This window comes from Rhinolophus hipposideros (genome assembly GCF_964194185.1).
Source record: "Rhinolophus hipposideros genome assembly, chromosome: 12".
In the NCBI taxonomy this organism is placed as follows: Eukaryota; Metazoa; Chordata; class Mammalia; order Chiroptera; family Rhinolophidae; genus Rhinolophus; species Rhinolophus hipposideros.
The window spans coordinates 3,255,954-3,274,739 of NC_138058.1; positions in this window are offsets into that span (position 1 = coordinate 3,255,954).

Here is an 18,786-nt window from a genome sequence, read left to right on the forward strand (position 1 = left end):
GAAGTGAACACAGATCCCCCCCAGAGCTCGAGCTCGTGTCCCTAAAGGGAGCCCCGCCAGCCTCATTATGTGGTATCTGAATGCAGTTCCTGTAAACATGACACCTGAGGGTGTCTGTTTGTCTGTTTTTTACCTAACCTGGTCTTGCTCTCAGCCCAAATTCCACCCCATCCCCTCCTTGATCTGAACCAGGGGTGGGAGAGTCACACCCTGGGCGAGACCCAAAGATCCTTGGCCAGGCCACCTGCGTGCGGTGCGGGCTGGCGAGAGCTTTCACCATGCTGCCCAGAACAGCACATTTAAAAATTATGAATTATTTATTTCTTGGATTTTTTGTTAAACGTTCTAGGACCGTGGTTGATGGTGGGAAGCTGAAACCTCAGAAAGCGAACCCCAGATAAGGGGGCATGACTGTGTGCCAGTTTGTGCCACTTGGGTAGATGGGATGCTCTCGGGTCTCCCCGGGGACAGCAGCCGCCCGCTGGGTGCTCTGTCCTTGGCGACCTATCTACTCTGACACGCCCCTGCTCTGAGCCTCCTGACCCCTCCATCCACATGTGCCGTGGCCACTGTGTTCATGTGTGGGCCACTACATGAGCGTCAGCACCCTGTCCTCCTCAGCACAAATCAGCAGACTTAACCTCACATTCTGTGTCACTCGATGCAACGAGGAGAATCCAGTCCCGAGTCTGTCCCCAGCGCCCACTGGGCACATGGGCTACATCCCGCAGTTGGTGTACACTTCCGTCCCCCATGGCAGGCCCAGGGGGCCTGGTGTGTGGCCAGCAGGCCCCAAGCACCAGCATGGTCGGTACGGCTGCCCATGGTCAAGCACAAGGCAGGGCCTGGCGGGCGCACTCGCCAATAAGCGACATGGAGCCCTTTTCTAGATAAGACAGCGTAGGTGCTTATATGGAGAGAGAGCGTGAGTAGTCATGTCAGGTCCCCAAGATCCCTGTGTAGGGTGACACCAAAACACAAGGGGCTGTATGACAGCAACGTGGATGGTGGTGGCCTCAGCCGTGCCCTAAGAGGGAGGCAGTATTGTAAGGTGGCCCCCAACCCCCACACCTGCTTGCCCATGCCCTGTGCAGTCCCCTCCCCTTGGGTGTGGGTGCCACCCCTAGCTGCGGAAGAGCAAACCCACGCCCTCAGAGTGCAGTTACTCACCCTCAATACTCACCCTCGTCACTCACCCTTGTTTTAGCACTTCTACCTTTTATGCCATCTGAACAGGCCACGTGGGCAGAGGTGGAAGTCAGCAGCCCTTTCAGGCACTAAATTCTGCAGTGGCCTCAGGCACAGAGTTTGTCTTAGGCTATTACTGTGGCTGTAGAAGGTCCTTCCAAGGACTCCAGCTGGCCATTCCTACCGTCACAGACCTCGTTCCTCTGGTTGGTGGGATGGACTCTGGCTCCTGAGCCTCTCCCATCATGAATCCCAGACTCAGGGATGAGGCTGAGAGAGGCTCCCGTGCCCATAGACGTGGGTGAAACGGGCCGCACCACTCCTCTTTCGCTGGGTGTTTATGAGACCAGATGCTCAAGGCCCTGGGCCTGTTTGCTCCTCTGTAAATTAAAGACAATTGTGCGGATGTGGTAAGGGTAAAGCAAGAGCTTCCCCCACTGCCTGGAATATGGCCCAATAACCGTCAGGATCATCTTCTGAAAAGTGGAAAGAGGACCAGAAATACATGTTACTACTTATCAGTATCTTAGTAACTCGTTGCATTTTTAATTACTCCTCGTTTATTTCCAAAATGTGTCCTTTTCTAACAGCAGGAACTTCGGACTAGGTCATCGGCTGAATGAATAATCTTACATGACACATTGGATCGTCTAAGGCCCAGAGGATCCTTATTTTCAAATAATTGAACTGCAGGATTTATTGTATACTTCTTAACGTATAACCTGCATCCGTGGTCTAGCATTTAATTTGCAAAAGATTTTTAAACATCCTTGAGACTAGAAGATGTGGGCTGGGAGCAGAGCTGAGAGGCGTGTGGACGGCTGGAGCTTTTCTGCAGGGCTGCTGCTGAGGGCCCTGGAGCCCGTTGTCCCGCAGGATGGGCTGGGGCCAGAGGATCTGCGTTTCATCCACGCTCCACGTGAGTCTGCCCACCGAGCACACTTTGACAGTTACTGATGTGGATGGAGGACTCCAGAAACGTTTAATTAAAGCCAGAAAAATATTCATAAAGTTTGACCCACGAGAAATGAAGCTGAGCAGCCCCCACCCCGACGCCTGCTTCAGGGCTCTCCGGCTGAGCCCCAGGGATGGCCACAGCCCCTCCTGGTCACACGGGGCCAGCCCCCAAGCACTAGGGAGCATGTGTTTCTAGCGCTGTGCCTATAAGAACACAGGAGAAAGAGACAGCAGACTTTCTGGGGGCAGGAAAGTGGGAAACAAGTGGGAGTGGGCATACTTTTTACTGACTGTTCAGCCCTTTGAATTTTTCTTCCCAATTGTTAAAAACAAGACAACAGGCCTGAAATGGAATAAGTCATGCTAAGCCCCATACCACCAAACTGAGACTTAATTCCTGAATTAAGCCCAGGAATGGAATCTCAAACCCTCCAACCAGGAATGTCCCATCAGCACAAAGTACCCTGCCTAATATACCCCCGCTGTCCAGTGAAGAGAAGGGACCTCGCCCTGACCAGCCCACCTTTTTTACCTCAAGTGACTTCTTCCACCTGTAAAAGCCTCATTTCATCCAGATCCCCGGAACTCTGCCAATTCAATAGACATTTGCCAACACTCTTAAATTTTTTAATATGCCTATTTGCCTTTTAACATTACATATTTCACCTAGCTCACCAAAAAAAGGTACATGCCTGTTATTGGTTAGGAAAAACAAGTTGTAAGGGAAATGGACATACAAGGAGAAACCCTTAGGAGCACACACGTGTGGGGCCCCAGTTGGCTGGGTAGAGGTCTGAGACAGCCCTGGAGATACCTCTGTTTACTGAGCATCCTGTCCCAGGCTAACCCTGGGGGTCCCAGAGGTCCCTCCTGGAAACCAGAAGTTTCTGCCCCTCCTACTGGCTCCCCTAATTTGCAAGTGTCAAGTAAACAGTCACTACCTAAGGGGAAATAGAGACAGGCCCTCGCTGCTTCTGGAAGGGGAGGCGATGTCTGCATCCAATGACCTAAAGGCTGATGAGGACCAGGTGTCCAAAGGGGCATAGAGGACATATCTAGAGAGAAAGGAAGCGCTATGAACTGGCTCTGACGAGATTTGTTAGCATCTTGGTGGGGAGGGATCAGAGGAATTAGCAGAGCGGCCTGTTCCCCGGGTGGGACGCCAGGACAAGCAGCCTGGAGCTGGGAGAGCCTGGCAGAAGGACCCGGCTACTAGAGGAATTTCAGAAAGAGGGACGACAGCTGGCCATCATTCTCTCGAACAAAGTGAGGGCCATTGCTGCCGCGGGTGACTGTCGGCCTACTTATTCACCCAATGAGTGTTTACTGAGCATATCGGTGTGTCACACCCCATATCAAGAAAATCACTTGGGTTAAATACAGAAGACTTCAGTGACCCGACACTGTCTGACTAGAGACTGGTTAGAGACAGTGATACCATAAGGAGACGCTAAGCCTGCAGGGAAGGTGGCAGGAAGGCAGAAGACGGCCTCTTGTCCTTAGCCACTGCATTGACTCTCTTCCCCATGCTTTTCCTGCTGCCTCCGACCCTCGGCAGAGGGCAGCTGGGCCCGGCACCACGTGGCTAGCCACCTGATTCGCAGGCAGTATAGGTGGGCACGGAGCCCCTCGCTGCCCACTGAAGATTAGGCACAATGCCCAGAGACAGGACACACTAGAAGGCCGTGACAGAGGTTGTCCTGAATCCTCCCTGAGCGGTGTGAGTCCTGCTGGGCAGATGCTGCCCTTGGCAGCCTGCCATGCTCAACCTCACTGGGACGAAGGCCATTCCCTTCACATCCCTTTTTGTCCTCACTGTTTAGAATCCACTTCTCGGAGGCGTGGGCTCCTGGAAGGGACCTAGAGATTGCTAGGTGAGGAGCTGCTATTTTAACTTCTAGGACAGCAGGGACTCAAAAGTCATGAGGTCCACTTATGGTGAGATGGAGGGGCCACCTGGGGCTGCAGTGAACTTTTCCTCCTTAGGTTGGGGTCCTACTGAGAAATCTCCAGGAGCTTTTCAGCCTCCACTCCCCAGACAGACCCTGTGCAAAAGCTCCTGAATTCAACTGTTTCTCTAACTGTGAGGAAAATGACACAGCCACATGCTGAGTTGGGACGCTGACTTCCAGGAAAACTAAGGTCCAGGGACAGGAAGCTGGTACCTGGGACAGGCCCCCCACTCCATTCTCCCCAGAATCCGATCTCCTTTGTGTCTGTGCCTGGGGGCACAGGGCAAACAGGAGGCTGCAGTGGGTGGGGGTGACTTGGACTCCCATGGGCCTGCCCACAGCTGCTAACCAGCCCTGGATTGTGTCATTTCCTTCCGTGGCCACCGACCCCTTTGGAGAAAGCAGCCTCCCCCAGAACACAGGGCAGTCTTGTTCCTCACCACGAGTCAGCCTCCGAGCTGACTTGTGGGCAGCCTGACTGGGCCATGCTTTCCCAGCAAGTACCCCGCTGTGTTGCCCCACTTCCTGTGCCTGCCTCCCTGTGGCTGGAACTTTTATTTACTTGGGTCTTTTCCTCCTTAGGATGGGATCCCACTGAGAAATCCCTAGGAGACTTTCAGCCTCCACTCCTCTGATCTCCCCAAGAAATAACAAGTAGAAGCACACAATGCTCTTCCCCTCGTGTGTGAAGGTCCCAGAGATGCGGTGGTGGCTTTTTTTGAAAACCCCATCTTGCTTCAGGCAGCCTGGAGCTGTCCCGTGGCAGGAGGGTCAGTGGCCCAAGTTAGGGGAGGGGGCACAAGCTTTAGTCTCAGCCTCCCGAGTAGCAGGAACTGGGCTGTGGCCCCATTGCCAATCACAGGGACACCGTTGGGACCTGGGGCAAGTGTTTCTGATGGCAGCTGACTCTCAGGTGACTAACCTCATTGTCACGGAGCTCCTGCTTGCAACACCTCCCAAACAGTGTGCACAAAGGTTACGAGGGGCCTGAAAATCCGGTCTCAAGAATGTCACTGGAGAGGAGGAAAAAAGGACACTTACCTGTTCATTCAAGGAAAAAGAAACAGAAGCAGAAACAAAAGAGACACAAATGAGATGGGGTACCGGTGGGGACAGGAGAGGGAAGCAGAGGGAAGGAGACGACATTCTCTGAAATCTCTTTTTGTTCTGACATGATTTTTAGAACCACTTTAGTGTTTATGTTCCAAAAATAAATAAAAATAAAACTTAAAGGGATAGGGAGAACCCTAAGTTGGAATACACACAGAATTAAGCAAATAAACAATGCTCTGTGACGTCTGTCTTACTCATTGACAGTAAAGAGTGGCCCCTCACTGTGTCTACACTTTGCTATGGTTTCACGTAACCTCTGCGACATCTCTGAGCAACACGGACTTTTCTACCCCCCGTTTTAGGAGAGGACGTCGTGCTTAGTGACCTTAAGGAAGGTGGCCGGGACGAGCTGAGATTTTGTGTCTAATGGGTATTGGATCTCAGTTCTGAGATCCTGTCACTGCTTTGCTCAGCGCCAGACACACAGTGTGAGCTAGGGACCAGGGTTCCAGGATAAATTCCGATCTCAGTGCTAAACACATAACACCAGGAAGCTGAAACTAAGAACGGGACGGGCCCCAAGTCACTCACAAAGGTGTACAGGCCGCAGAGACTTGAGGGATTCTGAGCACTTCTGTGGGCTGGCTTCCTGCAGGTTATGGGGTCTGAACCAAACCTTGTAGGAGCAATTCAGGCTGATGTGGAAAAGGGCAAAGGAGTTCGAGGCAGCAGAACCCACTGGGAGCAGGTGTGGGAAGGAGCCTGAGGTGTGGGAGCCAAGGCCACCACCAGGCTTTGCAGGAGATTGGACCACACCGAGGGCACCCGTGTAACTCTCTCAGGAACTCACGAGCTCAAAGTCAGGGTGACTGTGCTGTGTGCGCTTGGTGAATCCCCAGCCCTACGCGTTGGCCCACGTTGACACTTGATATTTGCCTGTCCATCCCCAGTCTCAGGCTCAAAGATTACTCGGACAGGCAGACACTATTCGGGGTCTACACACAGAAATCATGTCTGTGTGAAGGGCAATGGCCCCTTTCATTGCTGTCCCTTCATCTCTACTCAGCAGACATTTAGGAAGACAGGCCAGTTCCTGTGCACCAGCCACAACCATTACCCCCCATCCCCCTGCCTCTCTAATCCCCTTGCCAGCTGCCCCAGGTGTGAGGACCTCCTCCCTGTCTGTCCCCTCCCCAGCTGGGACAGTGAGAGGAAAGGAGAAGAGAGAGGAGGTGGGGCCTGGCCGGACAGCAAGGCAGAAGCAGGAAGAAAATCAGAGTACCCTAAGTTTTATCTAGGACCCATGTTCAGATAAAGCCTAACAATCCTTGAACTGGGATAAAGGCCACACTGGCCCTCAAGGCCCCTTCATGTCACTCCCTTTTGAGACACAGAAATGGTCCCTTGTCTCCTACAGGATAAAGCCACCATCAGGCCCCTTCTCATCTCCTGTCTGTCACTAGCCCGCAGTTCTGGGCTCACACCCAGGGAGGCACCACTTCCCCTGTGCTCCCCAGCCACCTGCAGGACCGGCCACAGGCCACCTCTGTCGGAGCACTGGGACCCTCTACCAAGTGTCCCCTCTATCAGGTGCTTTTCACATCCTGTCACAGTGTCACAGTCTTTGTTTTCATCCGGGGTTCAGAGTTCCTCAAGTGCAGGACCTAAGTCTTGCTGTTCTTCACCCTGGAACAAGAAACAGTTCTTGACCATTTTGGTTTAGTATAGGGTGAATGGATGTTTTCCCTTAAAATAATGTTTCTTAAACATTTTAGCCACAACTCTCCGTAAGAAATATTTTTCACATGTAGTTCAGTTGACACAGACTCTCACACGCACATACACCACAGAAACAAATGTGACAAGAAATCATACTTACTATGGTGGAGGCACCCTGAAATTTTCTCTTGCTTTTTCTTTTTCCAAGTGCTTGTTGGGACTGGAAGGTGGAAAGCTGGGGTCCTAAAGCACAAAGAGACGCTGTTCTTGCCTCTTTCCAGCCAGATTGAATCAGGACGAAGCTGCATGGAGGGAGGGCCCCCAGCTCCGCTGTCAGGCCAGAGCCCTGACCCGCAGCTCCGAGCGACAACAGCGAGGCCTGCCCGCTGTGGTCCTCCTGTCTGGCCCCTTGTGTCCTTCCTCCCTCCAGCCTCCCCACCTCACAAAGCATTCCTCACCTGCCTGGGGCCAGGCGGTGTTGTGCACGAACCTCTCTTTGATCACTGGAGAGTTATGCAGGTCTTTCTTGTGGGCTGACTGCCTGGCTGAGCTTCTGAAGGGAGCCTGCCCTGGGGAAGCCGGGACCCGTTTGCTGTGCAGCTGCACTGGGGTCTGCGGGCACGCGTGTGTTCCCATTGCCTGGCAGAGGGCTGCGACCAAGAGAGGCAAGCCAGGGAATCTGCCTTAGAGCCAGGTGGCCAGAGGTGCCTGGTAAAGAGTGGTAACTGACTCAACAAGCAAACGTACAAAACTCAGTCATCTCTTCCGTTTCTTTAGAAACCTGGCAAGAAATTGAGATCACAAACCTGGGCTTTAGGGTGAACTTGGGCCTTCGGAAATGGCTCTTACAACTGGAGTTGCTGGGCAACCAATGAGAATGGCAGGTGACAACCAACCCAGGGTCCAAATGTGACCTGCATCTTTCCCTGTGAGGTCATCAACCCTGGGGCCTTCCCTGTGGTTGTGCCACACCCTGAGCACATGTTGAGTGTCACACTATGTGGAAGGGCCCTTACCCTGTCCTCCAACTCCCATCCAACAGATCAATGTTCCAGGAAAATGTTGCAACTGTCAGAAACAACACAGATCAGGTAACATGGATCACTACATTACATTGGGGACATAACTCACAGTAGCCACAACCATCTTCCACAAAGACAATGAACGTTGGGAGCTGCGTTTGGTAGAGGGCCCGTCACCTCAGGAAGAAACTGGGAAAGAACATTCCAGAATGTTCAGAAATATTCCAGCTGGTTTCTGCTCGTGTTTGGGCCCCACTAACTTTGTGTCTGTCCTTTCAACCTTACTGTCTTCCAGTAGGAGGGTGTTATGCTGTCTGCCAAGAGGGGGGGGAATTTAATTTTTAAAGTGAATTTGAGCAATTCTACAGATTAAAAATAAACTGGAAACTAATAACTGTTCCTCTTAACTGTTTACCTAGATCAGCTCTGTCATATACCCTCACTGTGACCCGTTACACTCATTGTTTGTCACACACAAAAGAGAACCATTGCTTCCATTCAAGTGAGCCAGTCCCATGGGTGGAGGGCAGAGGGGTTGAGCCAACACTGGCTCAGCTGCCCACCACCCCTGTGGCCCTGGAAACGACAGAGCTTCTGAGTCCCATTTCTTCTCATCTGTGGAGTTAGGATAATTGTGCTACTCCCCAGGCTGCTGCCAGGAGGAAACCAGGGGAGCAGCTGATATTCGTGAGGAAGTGGCTACTTTTTGAGGTGACCACGCGAGCCTACTGGCTCCAGGGCATGGAAGGAATGTGGTGGTGATGAGCCAGATGGGGTGAAATCAGTGGGAAATAAAGCTGGTGGACTGTGACCAGTAGGCAACGGTGGCGAGGGGACTTCATGAAAGTGATGGTTTTGCAGGTGAGTATGGCCCCTGTGAGGCTGGTTGGCAGTGGGGTGAGGCTGAGGGCTGGGGGTAGTTGAATGGTCAGTGGGTGAGCACTGGACTTAGGAGGCCGGGGACGAGGGTAGGGGCTGCAAGGAGGGTCAGACTGAGGTCCCCCACTGTGTCCTTCTCTCTGTCCCCCTCAGTATAGCAGCCTGTGTCCTTCTGTCACCTGATCAGTGCATAAGCTTCAGATGACGGGTGCTGACAGCAGGCCTCGCTGGCTTTGCAGGGCCCTGAGTCCATTCTTTCTTTAGAATGCAAGTGAGAACAGCTGCTGCTGGTTCAACTTCACTGGAAGCTAGAGCCAGGCGGGAGCACCTGATACCAGGCGCAGCATAGGCCAGGGTGAGAAGAGGAAGTGACACCTCTGGGCCCCCTGAAGCCAGCTGCTCCCTCTACTCCAGGCAAGGAAACCGGGTCACCCTGCCCCCATACACTGCTGGGCAGCCCCTGGGTGAGCTTCTCCACTCAGTCACTTTGCTGTGAGCTGGGTTTGGTCTACACAGCTCCTCCCATGATGTCACACACCTCCCTTGCTCCCTTTCTACCTCCTGTATTTGCCTAAGCAGCCAGTGATGCCAGACCCAACTGTGGGGCAGAATCTGTCCCACTGAGCTGCGCTGGGGTGTATGTGGAGCGCAGAGTGGGTCTAGCAGAAAGAAGAAGGTGGGGACGATGGGGAGGGCGTTCCCAATGGGAAAGGTGTGTGCTCCAGAGTGAGGATGAGGCACAAAACCAGGAAAGCTGTGGGGGTGGGTGCTAAAAAGAGGCACTCAATTGGGAGAAATTGTAAAGGCTGTGAAGACTCACGCTGTGTGGACGGTGAAGGGTTCAGAGGATAGGAGGCGTTAAACCTCCGAGTGTCTGAGAGACATGGCTCTAGTTGTTGACATGGAGGTCATGACAAGATGGCTGATCATGGGGTGGGTGACAAGCTGAGAATCTTTGGTTTAAGGGTGTGGGTTTGATGGAAGTTAGAGCTGTGGACCAGGGGTCCTAGCGTGACACAGGGGGGAGGCAGCTGGGGAGGAAGCCTGACTGGGGCTGGGGAGGGAGGCACCGTGCCAGCTGGGACGACAACCTTAGGAGGGGGCTGGGCAGAGTTTTCTGCTGCAGAGGCCGTGAAAGGGCCGAGCAGAGCCAAGGCGGGGGTTTCACAGGGTGATGGGGAGGACAGGTGGGAGAAAGGCAGGTAATGACATTATCTCAGGTGTGTAGGGCACACAGAAGTGACAGTGGGGACAAGAGGAAGCTCATGAGTTTGAAGGCAGAAGGCAAGGAGACAGTGAGAGGGAAGCACTGACTCAGCCAAGGAGACAGGAGAAAAGGAAGAGAAAGGGCCAGACAGAGGTGCCAGGCCCCACGGTCCTCGGTCTGCAGCCAGGCTGTCAGCCAGACTTGGCACCTTCTGGGACCCAGAACACCAGCAGTTGTCCTCCCTTTTGCCCTGGCTTCCTGTTTCCTTTGTCCTTCAAAGGCCCATCAGAACTGGTAGCTAAGGGTCATCCAAGGGTTGTAAACATTACCGATCCCTCTGACAGGCCATTTTTCAGATGCCCCAGACATAAGCAGACAGATGGCAGTGAAAGGAATAACCAGAGGGATGGCCCAGCAAGGGCTGGGTTACTCATCCGAGTCCTCGCAGCAAGCGCTCGGCCAGCCTCTGCTGTGCGCTAACTGCAGACGAAAGGTCTGAGCCACAAAGTCTGTCTCTGCAGGGCCCGGTAGCCCACGCTGGCCCCACAGCCGCAGCAGCTGACAGGCCTGTGGTGGGAGGACTGTGGAGAGCCAGGGTGCGACTATGAGGATGACCTCACTGGAAAAGCAATCATCGGCCCCCGCAAAGGGGGTACTGGCAGCTGGGAAGGCAGGCCGCTCTGGAGAGTGCTGACTGAGGGAGGGAAGAGGACTTGAGGAGCTGGGGGACACAGGCTCCTGCAGGGATGACAAGTACAAAGCTGAGAGCCCAAGGGGAGGCAAAAGCCGTTCCTGCTGAGTGAGAGTGGAGAGACGCTTAGAGGGAGCTGGTGTTGGTGACGAGCTGTGTGTGGGCCCTGAGACCCCGGCCAGGTATGGCCTGAAGCGGTCGGAACACCCCCAGCCTCGTAACTGGCATTTTCTCTTCTGTGCTGGGTGGATGGGCATCTACACTGCTGCAGTTTGAAGATACTGTGCAAGATGAAAACCTTCGCCCAGCTGCTTCTCTCACATTAGGACAGACACACACACACACACCCCATCATGGGCTGTTGTGCAAATATTAAAAGACAAGAATCAGGCTCTGTGTGCCGAGATATACAAAGGTTTCTGAGACAAGAACAAGTGAAAAGAATAAGTCACATACCTGTGCATGGCACGATTTCATTTCTGAAACAAGAAAAAATGGTATCTATTATACTCTAGAAAAACATAAATACCTTACACGTTTGTGTGTGTGCACACAGGAATATTTTTTAAACAGCAATTTATTGAGGTGTGATTGACATACGAAAAGGTGCACACATTTAAATACAACTTGATGAGCTCACAAGAAGAGTTAGTAGTAGTTGTTTTGGGGGTTAGATTAGAAAGTCGGGGCTCTAAAGAGGGTTCTTTTATCCTAGTATTTCTCTGTATAGTGTAGTTTAACATGAGAACATATCATTTAGCCCGAGAGTTTCAGTGGCCACATTTGGTGAACAGAATAGTCAGAACACAAGTCTGGTCAGTATAGATTCTTATGGGGACAAGGGGACAGAATATAATGAGATCGTCCTGGTAAGTGAAGTTCTCTCTCTGTCATCTGGCCCAACAGCTCCACCCTGTGAGTCACTCAGTGGTTTAAATCTGGAAGCAACGTGGGATGGGGGGAAGGACACTGGGTGTGGGATCATTCACTCGTCTAACACCTGCAGGGAGGGCCCACGGCACTGACCTCAGGCCCTCTCACTTCCCTGCACGAAGGGGTAATGACACTCGTTTTGCCCAATCACAGGGTTGTGAAGATACCTGGAACCAGGAGGGGGAGAGCTCTCTACACAAATTTATGGTTTTTATAAATCACCGTCAGAGGCATTATCCAAGGTCACAGTTACAAAGTTCAATTTCCTGCAGGTGGTGGGTGTGGAATAAATTAAGTGGGTAGTCCTCAAATGAATATACTTTTGGGTAACAGTAAGCTGACCCCAGGAATAAAGTCACTTTTGGAAAATAAAACTAGGAAGGATCTGTACATAGTGGACGAGACGACCAATTACAGAGGCATTTCCCCCGAAAAGATGGTGAACGTAGCTTATAGAAAACCTGGGGACCCCCAAACCCAATTAGTGACCCAAGGTAAAGGGTCCTTGCTGAATGTCAGTACAATGCTAAGCTCTTTACATATTTCATCCTCGTGACAAGCCTATTACCTCCCCTTTACAGGACTGTGAGGCCCAGAGAGGTTTAGTCATTTTCCCAAGGTCACAGCAGGTAAATGGTAGACGCAGGATTCAGCCTTTAAGTAGTCCTGAACCTGTGCTCTGAACGACTCCTTAGCTGAAATGGTAGGAGTGCTGGCTCAGGAAAATAAGATTTAATATAGAAAAAGTGGTGGTTTTTCAACATCCAACTGAAAAAGAATGTGTTAATGAAGTTTCTAAACTTACCAGGTAACAAGAATTTTTATTCTTGTAGTTATGCCCCACATAACGATGTTTTGGTCAACCACATACTGTTTACACCATGCTGGTGCCATCCGATTATAATGGATCTGGAAAGGCCTGTTGCCTAGTGACGTCACGTGTGTCACAATGCTGGTGTATACAAGCCTGCGTGCTGCCAGTCGTCTAGAGTAGAGGGCAGATGATTTTGTACCGTACAGAATACATGACGGTAAACAATGTACAGGTTGATGTATTTACTGTAATTTTATCATTTTAGCGTGTACTCTTTTGACATATGAAGACAAGTGTGGTGGAAAACAGTATGCTGTGTCATGCCAACATACAGGAATGCACACAAAAGAGGCAAAAGGAAATTGCAGAACCGTCAAGAAAATGCACTGTGAAGGGCTCAGCAGGAGCTCTGCAGGCTCAACAAGCTCCTTAAAAAGTCTGGACACATGGACCCAACACCGAAAGGTTTCCGTTACGGAGAGGGGTGTTCATGGTGCTTTACCTGCTTACGAGAAAATCTGTAAAAGAAAGAACCAAAGCAAACCACCGGGAGCGTTTCTGCAAAGAGTGACATGTCTGCAAGAAGAGCCCAGGCACGTCCTTCAGGTGTTCCAGAAGGCACCCTGCCATCGTAGATGGGAACTCCATGGGTGTTATTGCCCAAGACCTTTCAGTGGGACAAGGTGTGGCAGTAGAGACAGTGATACTGATGATCTTGACCCTCTTGGCAGCGGCGTGTGTGTGTGTGTGTGTGTGTGTGTGTGTGTGTATCTTAGTTTTTAACAAAAAAGGTTTCAAAAGTAAAAAAAAAAATAGGAGAAACTTATAGAATGATATAAAGAAAATATTTTTTTATTTTTTATAGCTGTACAATGTGTTTGTGTTTTAAGCTAAGTGCTATTACAATAGTCAAAAAGTTAAAAAAGTTAAGAAGTGTATAAGGCAAAAAGTTACAGTAAGCTAAGGATAACTTCTTATAGACAGAAAAATGCGTTTATAAATGTGGAATAGCCTAAGTGCACAGTCATGTCCCGGCGGTCACATTCAGTCCCCACTCACCCACTGAGTCACGCAAATTACTGCCAGTCCTGCAGGCTCCATTCACAGTGAGTGGCCTATCAGGTGTGCCAATTGTTGTCTGTTATATTGTATCTTTCTGTACCGTGTCTATGTTTAGCTGTGTTTAGATACACAAATACTTGCTGTAAGTCACCCTGTGATGTTCACACAAATACGGACGGAATCGCCTAATGACGGACTTCTCAGAACATTACAGACTAAGAAGCAATTTCGGCCGTTAGGCATAACTGTAATTGCTTCTCAGTGTAATGTGCATATGAACCACAGGGACCTTGTTAAAATGCAGACTCAGCTTCAGCAGGTTTAGGTGGGTCCGGTGACCCCACAAGGCCCTGGGAACAGGCCAGAGGATCCCCCCATTGGAAACAGATTTCCCCACTGAAAAAGAAAGTGGGTTCTACTCAGAACCTCAGCTTCCCATGAGGCAGTCCCCAACAGCTAAAGCCCCACTTTGGGCCTGCAGACACTTGAATTTCTGGGCCTGCAAAGCTGAGGTGACCAGGTGCTGTTCAATCACCCAAGACAGACAGCTTTTCCCCAGCTTTGCCCACGGAACCCTGACGGGCTCTTCTCCTAGACCTAGGGGCCCTGAGCTGGCCCGGGTGGGGTGGTCCTGAGATGGGCAGGAGGCTCTGCAGTGTGGGTGGATGGTGGGACGCGTGTCCTGGCACAGTCCCTTGGCTCTGGAAATGTTTGCTGTGAGAGATGACAAATAAGGGTGTCCTGGAAGATGGGCTGTGTGGCTGGCACAGGAGTGGGAGGTCTGTTGGAGGCGAAAGGTTGACTTTGCTCCTTGGGGATGGTGTTTATGGCTGGTCCTCGTGTGAAATTCTGGGTGAGGAATCTGTTTTCTGAGGGAATGGGCTGGTCAATCTCACGGACCCACCAAATCCACAGCAAGCACACTGTTTGCTGAGTGAGTGATGGAAGAGCTGGGGGAGTGAAGGAATGCCTGAAGCTGTTTGGGTGGCTGCGTGGATGACTCACATCCTGCTGCCCACTCACTTTCCAAAACCACGTGTCCCCAGGGTATGGTGGCAGTGAGCTGACCCCACTGCCCTTCAGCTGCAGGATCTTCACTGTACAGTTCCTGGGCTTCCAGCAAGTTAGTTGCCTGTCTTCCCTGCTTCGTGGTACGAACCGAGAATTTGGGCCGTCGAGAAAATGGAGTTTCAATTTAGGTCTCCGGAGAGGTCATTTTAAAGACGTGTTCAAGGACAGGGTTGTTCTGACACTGGCTCAGAGGGAAACATTGGAGCTGCTTCATGTCTGAGATCTGTGCTTCTGCCCCCTCTGTCTGGGTAAAACCAAAGGGAAGAGGCCAGGTGGGAGTGTTCCGGGAGGGGTACATGAAGTCTGGAGTGGGTGGACCTGCCCCCGAGCCTGTGTTGGCAGAGGGACAGACCCGTCTGCCTGGCGTAACTGAAATCCAGCTCTTTAGGGCTGTGGGATAGGGCCTGAAACCTCTCCAAGCAGTGAGTGTCCACATTGGAGCTCAGCCATCTGAGTCTGAGAGTGCCCTCCCCCACACTCTCCCTCTGTCCAGAACTTTCCGTGGACCTTGTGGGCAATGCCATGGAAACTGGGTGCCCAGTCCTGTTTGATGGGGAGTGAGGCAATGTTTGAAGATAGAGGCTGGCCACATCCAGAGCAGGTGGGAAAGGGTGTAGCGACAGTGATGTGTGGTCCTGAGACATTATTTTGAATCTGTTCCTGTGGGAACTGACCACAGGTGGGTGTGAGACAGACTTATTTTCTTGAGAAATCTCAAGAGAAGTTTTTTCAGTAACTTAAGTAACCGTCACGCTGCTTGTCAACTTAATTTCTGGAGAGAACACATGCCCTCGCCTCCTGCCTCTTCTTACTCTCGGGAAGCTGGGGACTATTTGGAGTCAGGTCTCCTAGAAACACCGTTTTCTATTCCAGCAGGGTCTGAGAAGGCTTAAAATACAGGCTGTAAAGCAATCAAGTCAACAAAAATAAGGAGGAAAGAAAAGGAAGTGAATGCATTAATCTGAGTGCAAGCGAGAATTAACACCTAAGGGCATCACACTGGCCTGTGTACTTACTGTGTTTTCCCCAAAATAAGATCTAGCCAGACAATCAGCTCTAATGCATCTTTTGGAGCAGAAATTAATATAAGACCCAGTCTTATAACATATAAGTTATATAAGACCGGGTCTTATAGTAAAAAAAAGACAGGGTATTATATCATATCATTATATCATATCTTCATATCATATCAAGACCAGGTCTTATAGTAAAAAAGACTGGGTCTTATATTAATTTTTGCTCCAAAAGATGCATTAGAGCTGATTGTCTGACTAGGTCTTATTTTTGGGGAAACACGGTACTGACAGCTGGGAGAAAGCACTTATACACTTGAACTTTGTTAGGTTCTTCACTGTGGCTTCATTGCCTGTACCTGTTTCTTTGCTTGTAAAATAAGGTGAGTGTCATCAGAGGTGCATTGAGAGTATTCAGTGAGCTATACAATGCCTGCCCAGAACCTGAGACAGTGCCCACTGTACACACAGGTTATTACTGCCTCACTCACCTGGGGCTGCAGCCAAGAGGAGGGCTGGGGTGGGTGGAGTGGACGTGGTTCTCCCACCTTCTCCTCCCTGTCCATGTCCTGACAGATGGCCTCTGAAATTGCCTTTGACCCTGGTCTGGCCCCCTCCTCCAAGTGGACTATTTCCAGGATATTCGTTTCACGCCCATCCAATGGTGACCTCACACACATTTCCTTGACTGCATGTCTGAGCTCAGGAAGTGCACAAGTGGCCCTTGTCACCCGTTTGTCACTCGTGTATCTGGAGGGTCTGGCAGGTCTGCTTCCCCAACTCTCGGCCACTCAGCTCCATCGCTGAGTCAGGGCAAGATGGACACATGTCCAGCAAACTCCAAACCCAGTGCCCAGCTTGTCCAGCAGCACCTACAGGACATCTGGTCCATTCTCTTTGAGGATGAGGGTGGGAGGGACCCTCAGACTCACGTGCTCAGTGGCAGTGACTCACCAAAGATCCTGTGGGCAGTCAGGTCCAGTCAGGCCCAGGCCTCTCACCTCTGGTCCAGTGAGCCTGTTCATGTGCCCTGTGCCACCAACCCCCACAAAGGCAGCAGGTCCATTTTTGTGGCCCTTTGATCTTGATCAGGAATGGGAAAAGTTTGAAAGAGCTTGGTCCAGATGGCAGCTCTGACACTGGACACACTTCATTTTATATGTGAGCCGTGCATAGTAGGCCTTGCTGAATAAAGACAGAGCACTGAGATGGCACCAGCCATGCCGGTCACCCTGTAGAAGGCTTTACATCCACTGATGGAGTCTTTGCAACTGCCCCTGGGACTCAAAACCTTGCCCCTTTGCCATGAAGGCACTGAGGTTTGCCCATGGTCACATGACTAGCGAGTGGTCTATGTGCTTAAGCACTAGAATAAAAGGCCTCCCTAAGACCCTAGAGGACGTGCCCACACCGGGATTCTAATGGAGAAACACGCCCTTAGGATCTCTACCCTCTTTCCCAAGTTCTGCCATGTCAGAACTAGCAGCACCAGTGTGTGAACTGGGGGTCCTCACACCTCCTTCTTTCCACTGTCAAAGCACTGTAACCTCTCTCCACAGGGCAGGACGACAGCATCCTGACCAAGGCGAGCCCAGGTCTCCAAGGGCCTCTCCCCACAGGTGAGGTGGCCAGGACCCACCCCCATCCCCACTTTCCCTTTTAGCCCAGTTGGCAGAGGCCAACTCTGATTGTCCCAGGAGAAAGGATGAGATCATTGTAGAGCTCAGAGATGTGGGCAGAATTCAATTATAACACAAGGGGATTCCCGCTGAGTCTCCCACTCCCAGCAAACAGAACCAAGGGGCCCGAGTGCTTCCTCACCTGGCTGGATGTTCGTATGTCTGCCCCACCACCTCACACACAGGCTGTCCAGCAAGTGTTTGCCAACTGAAAGCTAATAGCACAGATGGACAGAATGCAAAAAACAGACTGGGAAAAGTTCTTGGCAATTTCTTCACAAATAATTGCTTTGAAAATCGTTTTAGATGGCAGAACGCGTAGCACCTTTAACAGATCAGTCCTTTTATTCAAGGTTTTCATAACCTTGGAATGAAGTAAGGGTGAAGGGAGGGGTACACCTTAAAGGTGCCAGAATTACATCGCAATTGCACTCCAGGGTCAGTGCTCCCGGACATGCACTTTCTTTTCCCCCCGACATGACCTTGGGACTTGGAGCTTTGTACATTACTCATGTTAACTCCATCATAGGTAGGTCAGTGGATGCTCAGTGTAAGCCTCCACAGGTGACCCAGACATAGCAATGATTTACAGAGTTGCAAAGTCTTTGTTTCTGCTATTCAGCTCTTGGCTGCTACAGATGGCAAAGGGGGATGGGGGCTCCAGAACATTCTAAGCCTGGGCAGTTTTTCTGGTTGGAATTCTTTAATCTCACAAACCGGACAAGAGGCCAGACCTTAATCCCCCATAGCATTGTCTTGATCTTAAGCCCTATAATGAAATGCCCCTAAATGTGCAGAGCAAATCTTATTAATGTGAAAACTAACTACATTATCGACTATGTAGGGACCAGCACTCAATTCACTTTCCAGGATGCAAAGAGAACGTGCTTTTCCATCCTCTTCTACACCCTACAACAGGAATATCCACGGAAAGAGCTAAACGGAAGTCAGCATTTACTGAACATTTTTGAGTTCTAGTCGCACTCACACACGGTGACACTGAATTCCCGCTAACAGTTGACAATCGGAGATCTGGGACTCGCTCCAGGTGACGCACTGCGGCGAGTAGGAGCCAGGACTGGACTCCGAGGCGGCGTCTTCCCCCCAGCGCACCGCCGCGGCGCTGACATCGCAGGTGTCCGCGGAGGTCGGTGACCTGGAGCGTCTGGGTCCCCCGAGCCCTCCCGGGGCCGGACTGGTCCTCGTGACTGCCCACTCTGCGTCCGCCAGGTGCGCGACTGCGGAAGCGAGGCCACCCCGTGGGCCCCCCGCCCCCTCGCCTACGCCACTGGCGCCGGGCAGCGCCCGTCTGGCCAAGGGCATCGCAGGGGCGACCACATACCAGGACTGGACCTGCAGCCCCGGGCGCCAGCAACCCGCAGCGTCATCGGCCAGGTGTGGCCTCCGGACGCGGCGGGCCCCACGTGCGCTCCAAGTGCGGCTTGGGGCGCGGCCAGTTCCGTAAATCGGAGCCCTCAGGAAGAAACACGAACGACCGTGGCAGCGGCCGCGACCCCCCAGCGGAGGACCCTCGTGGTCCGCAGGC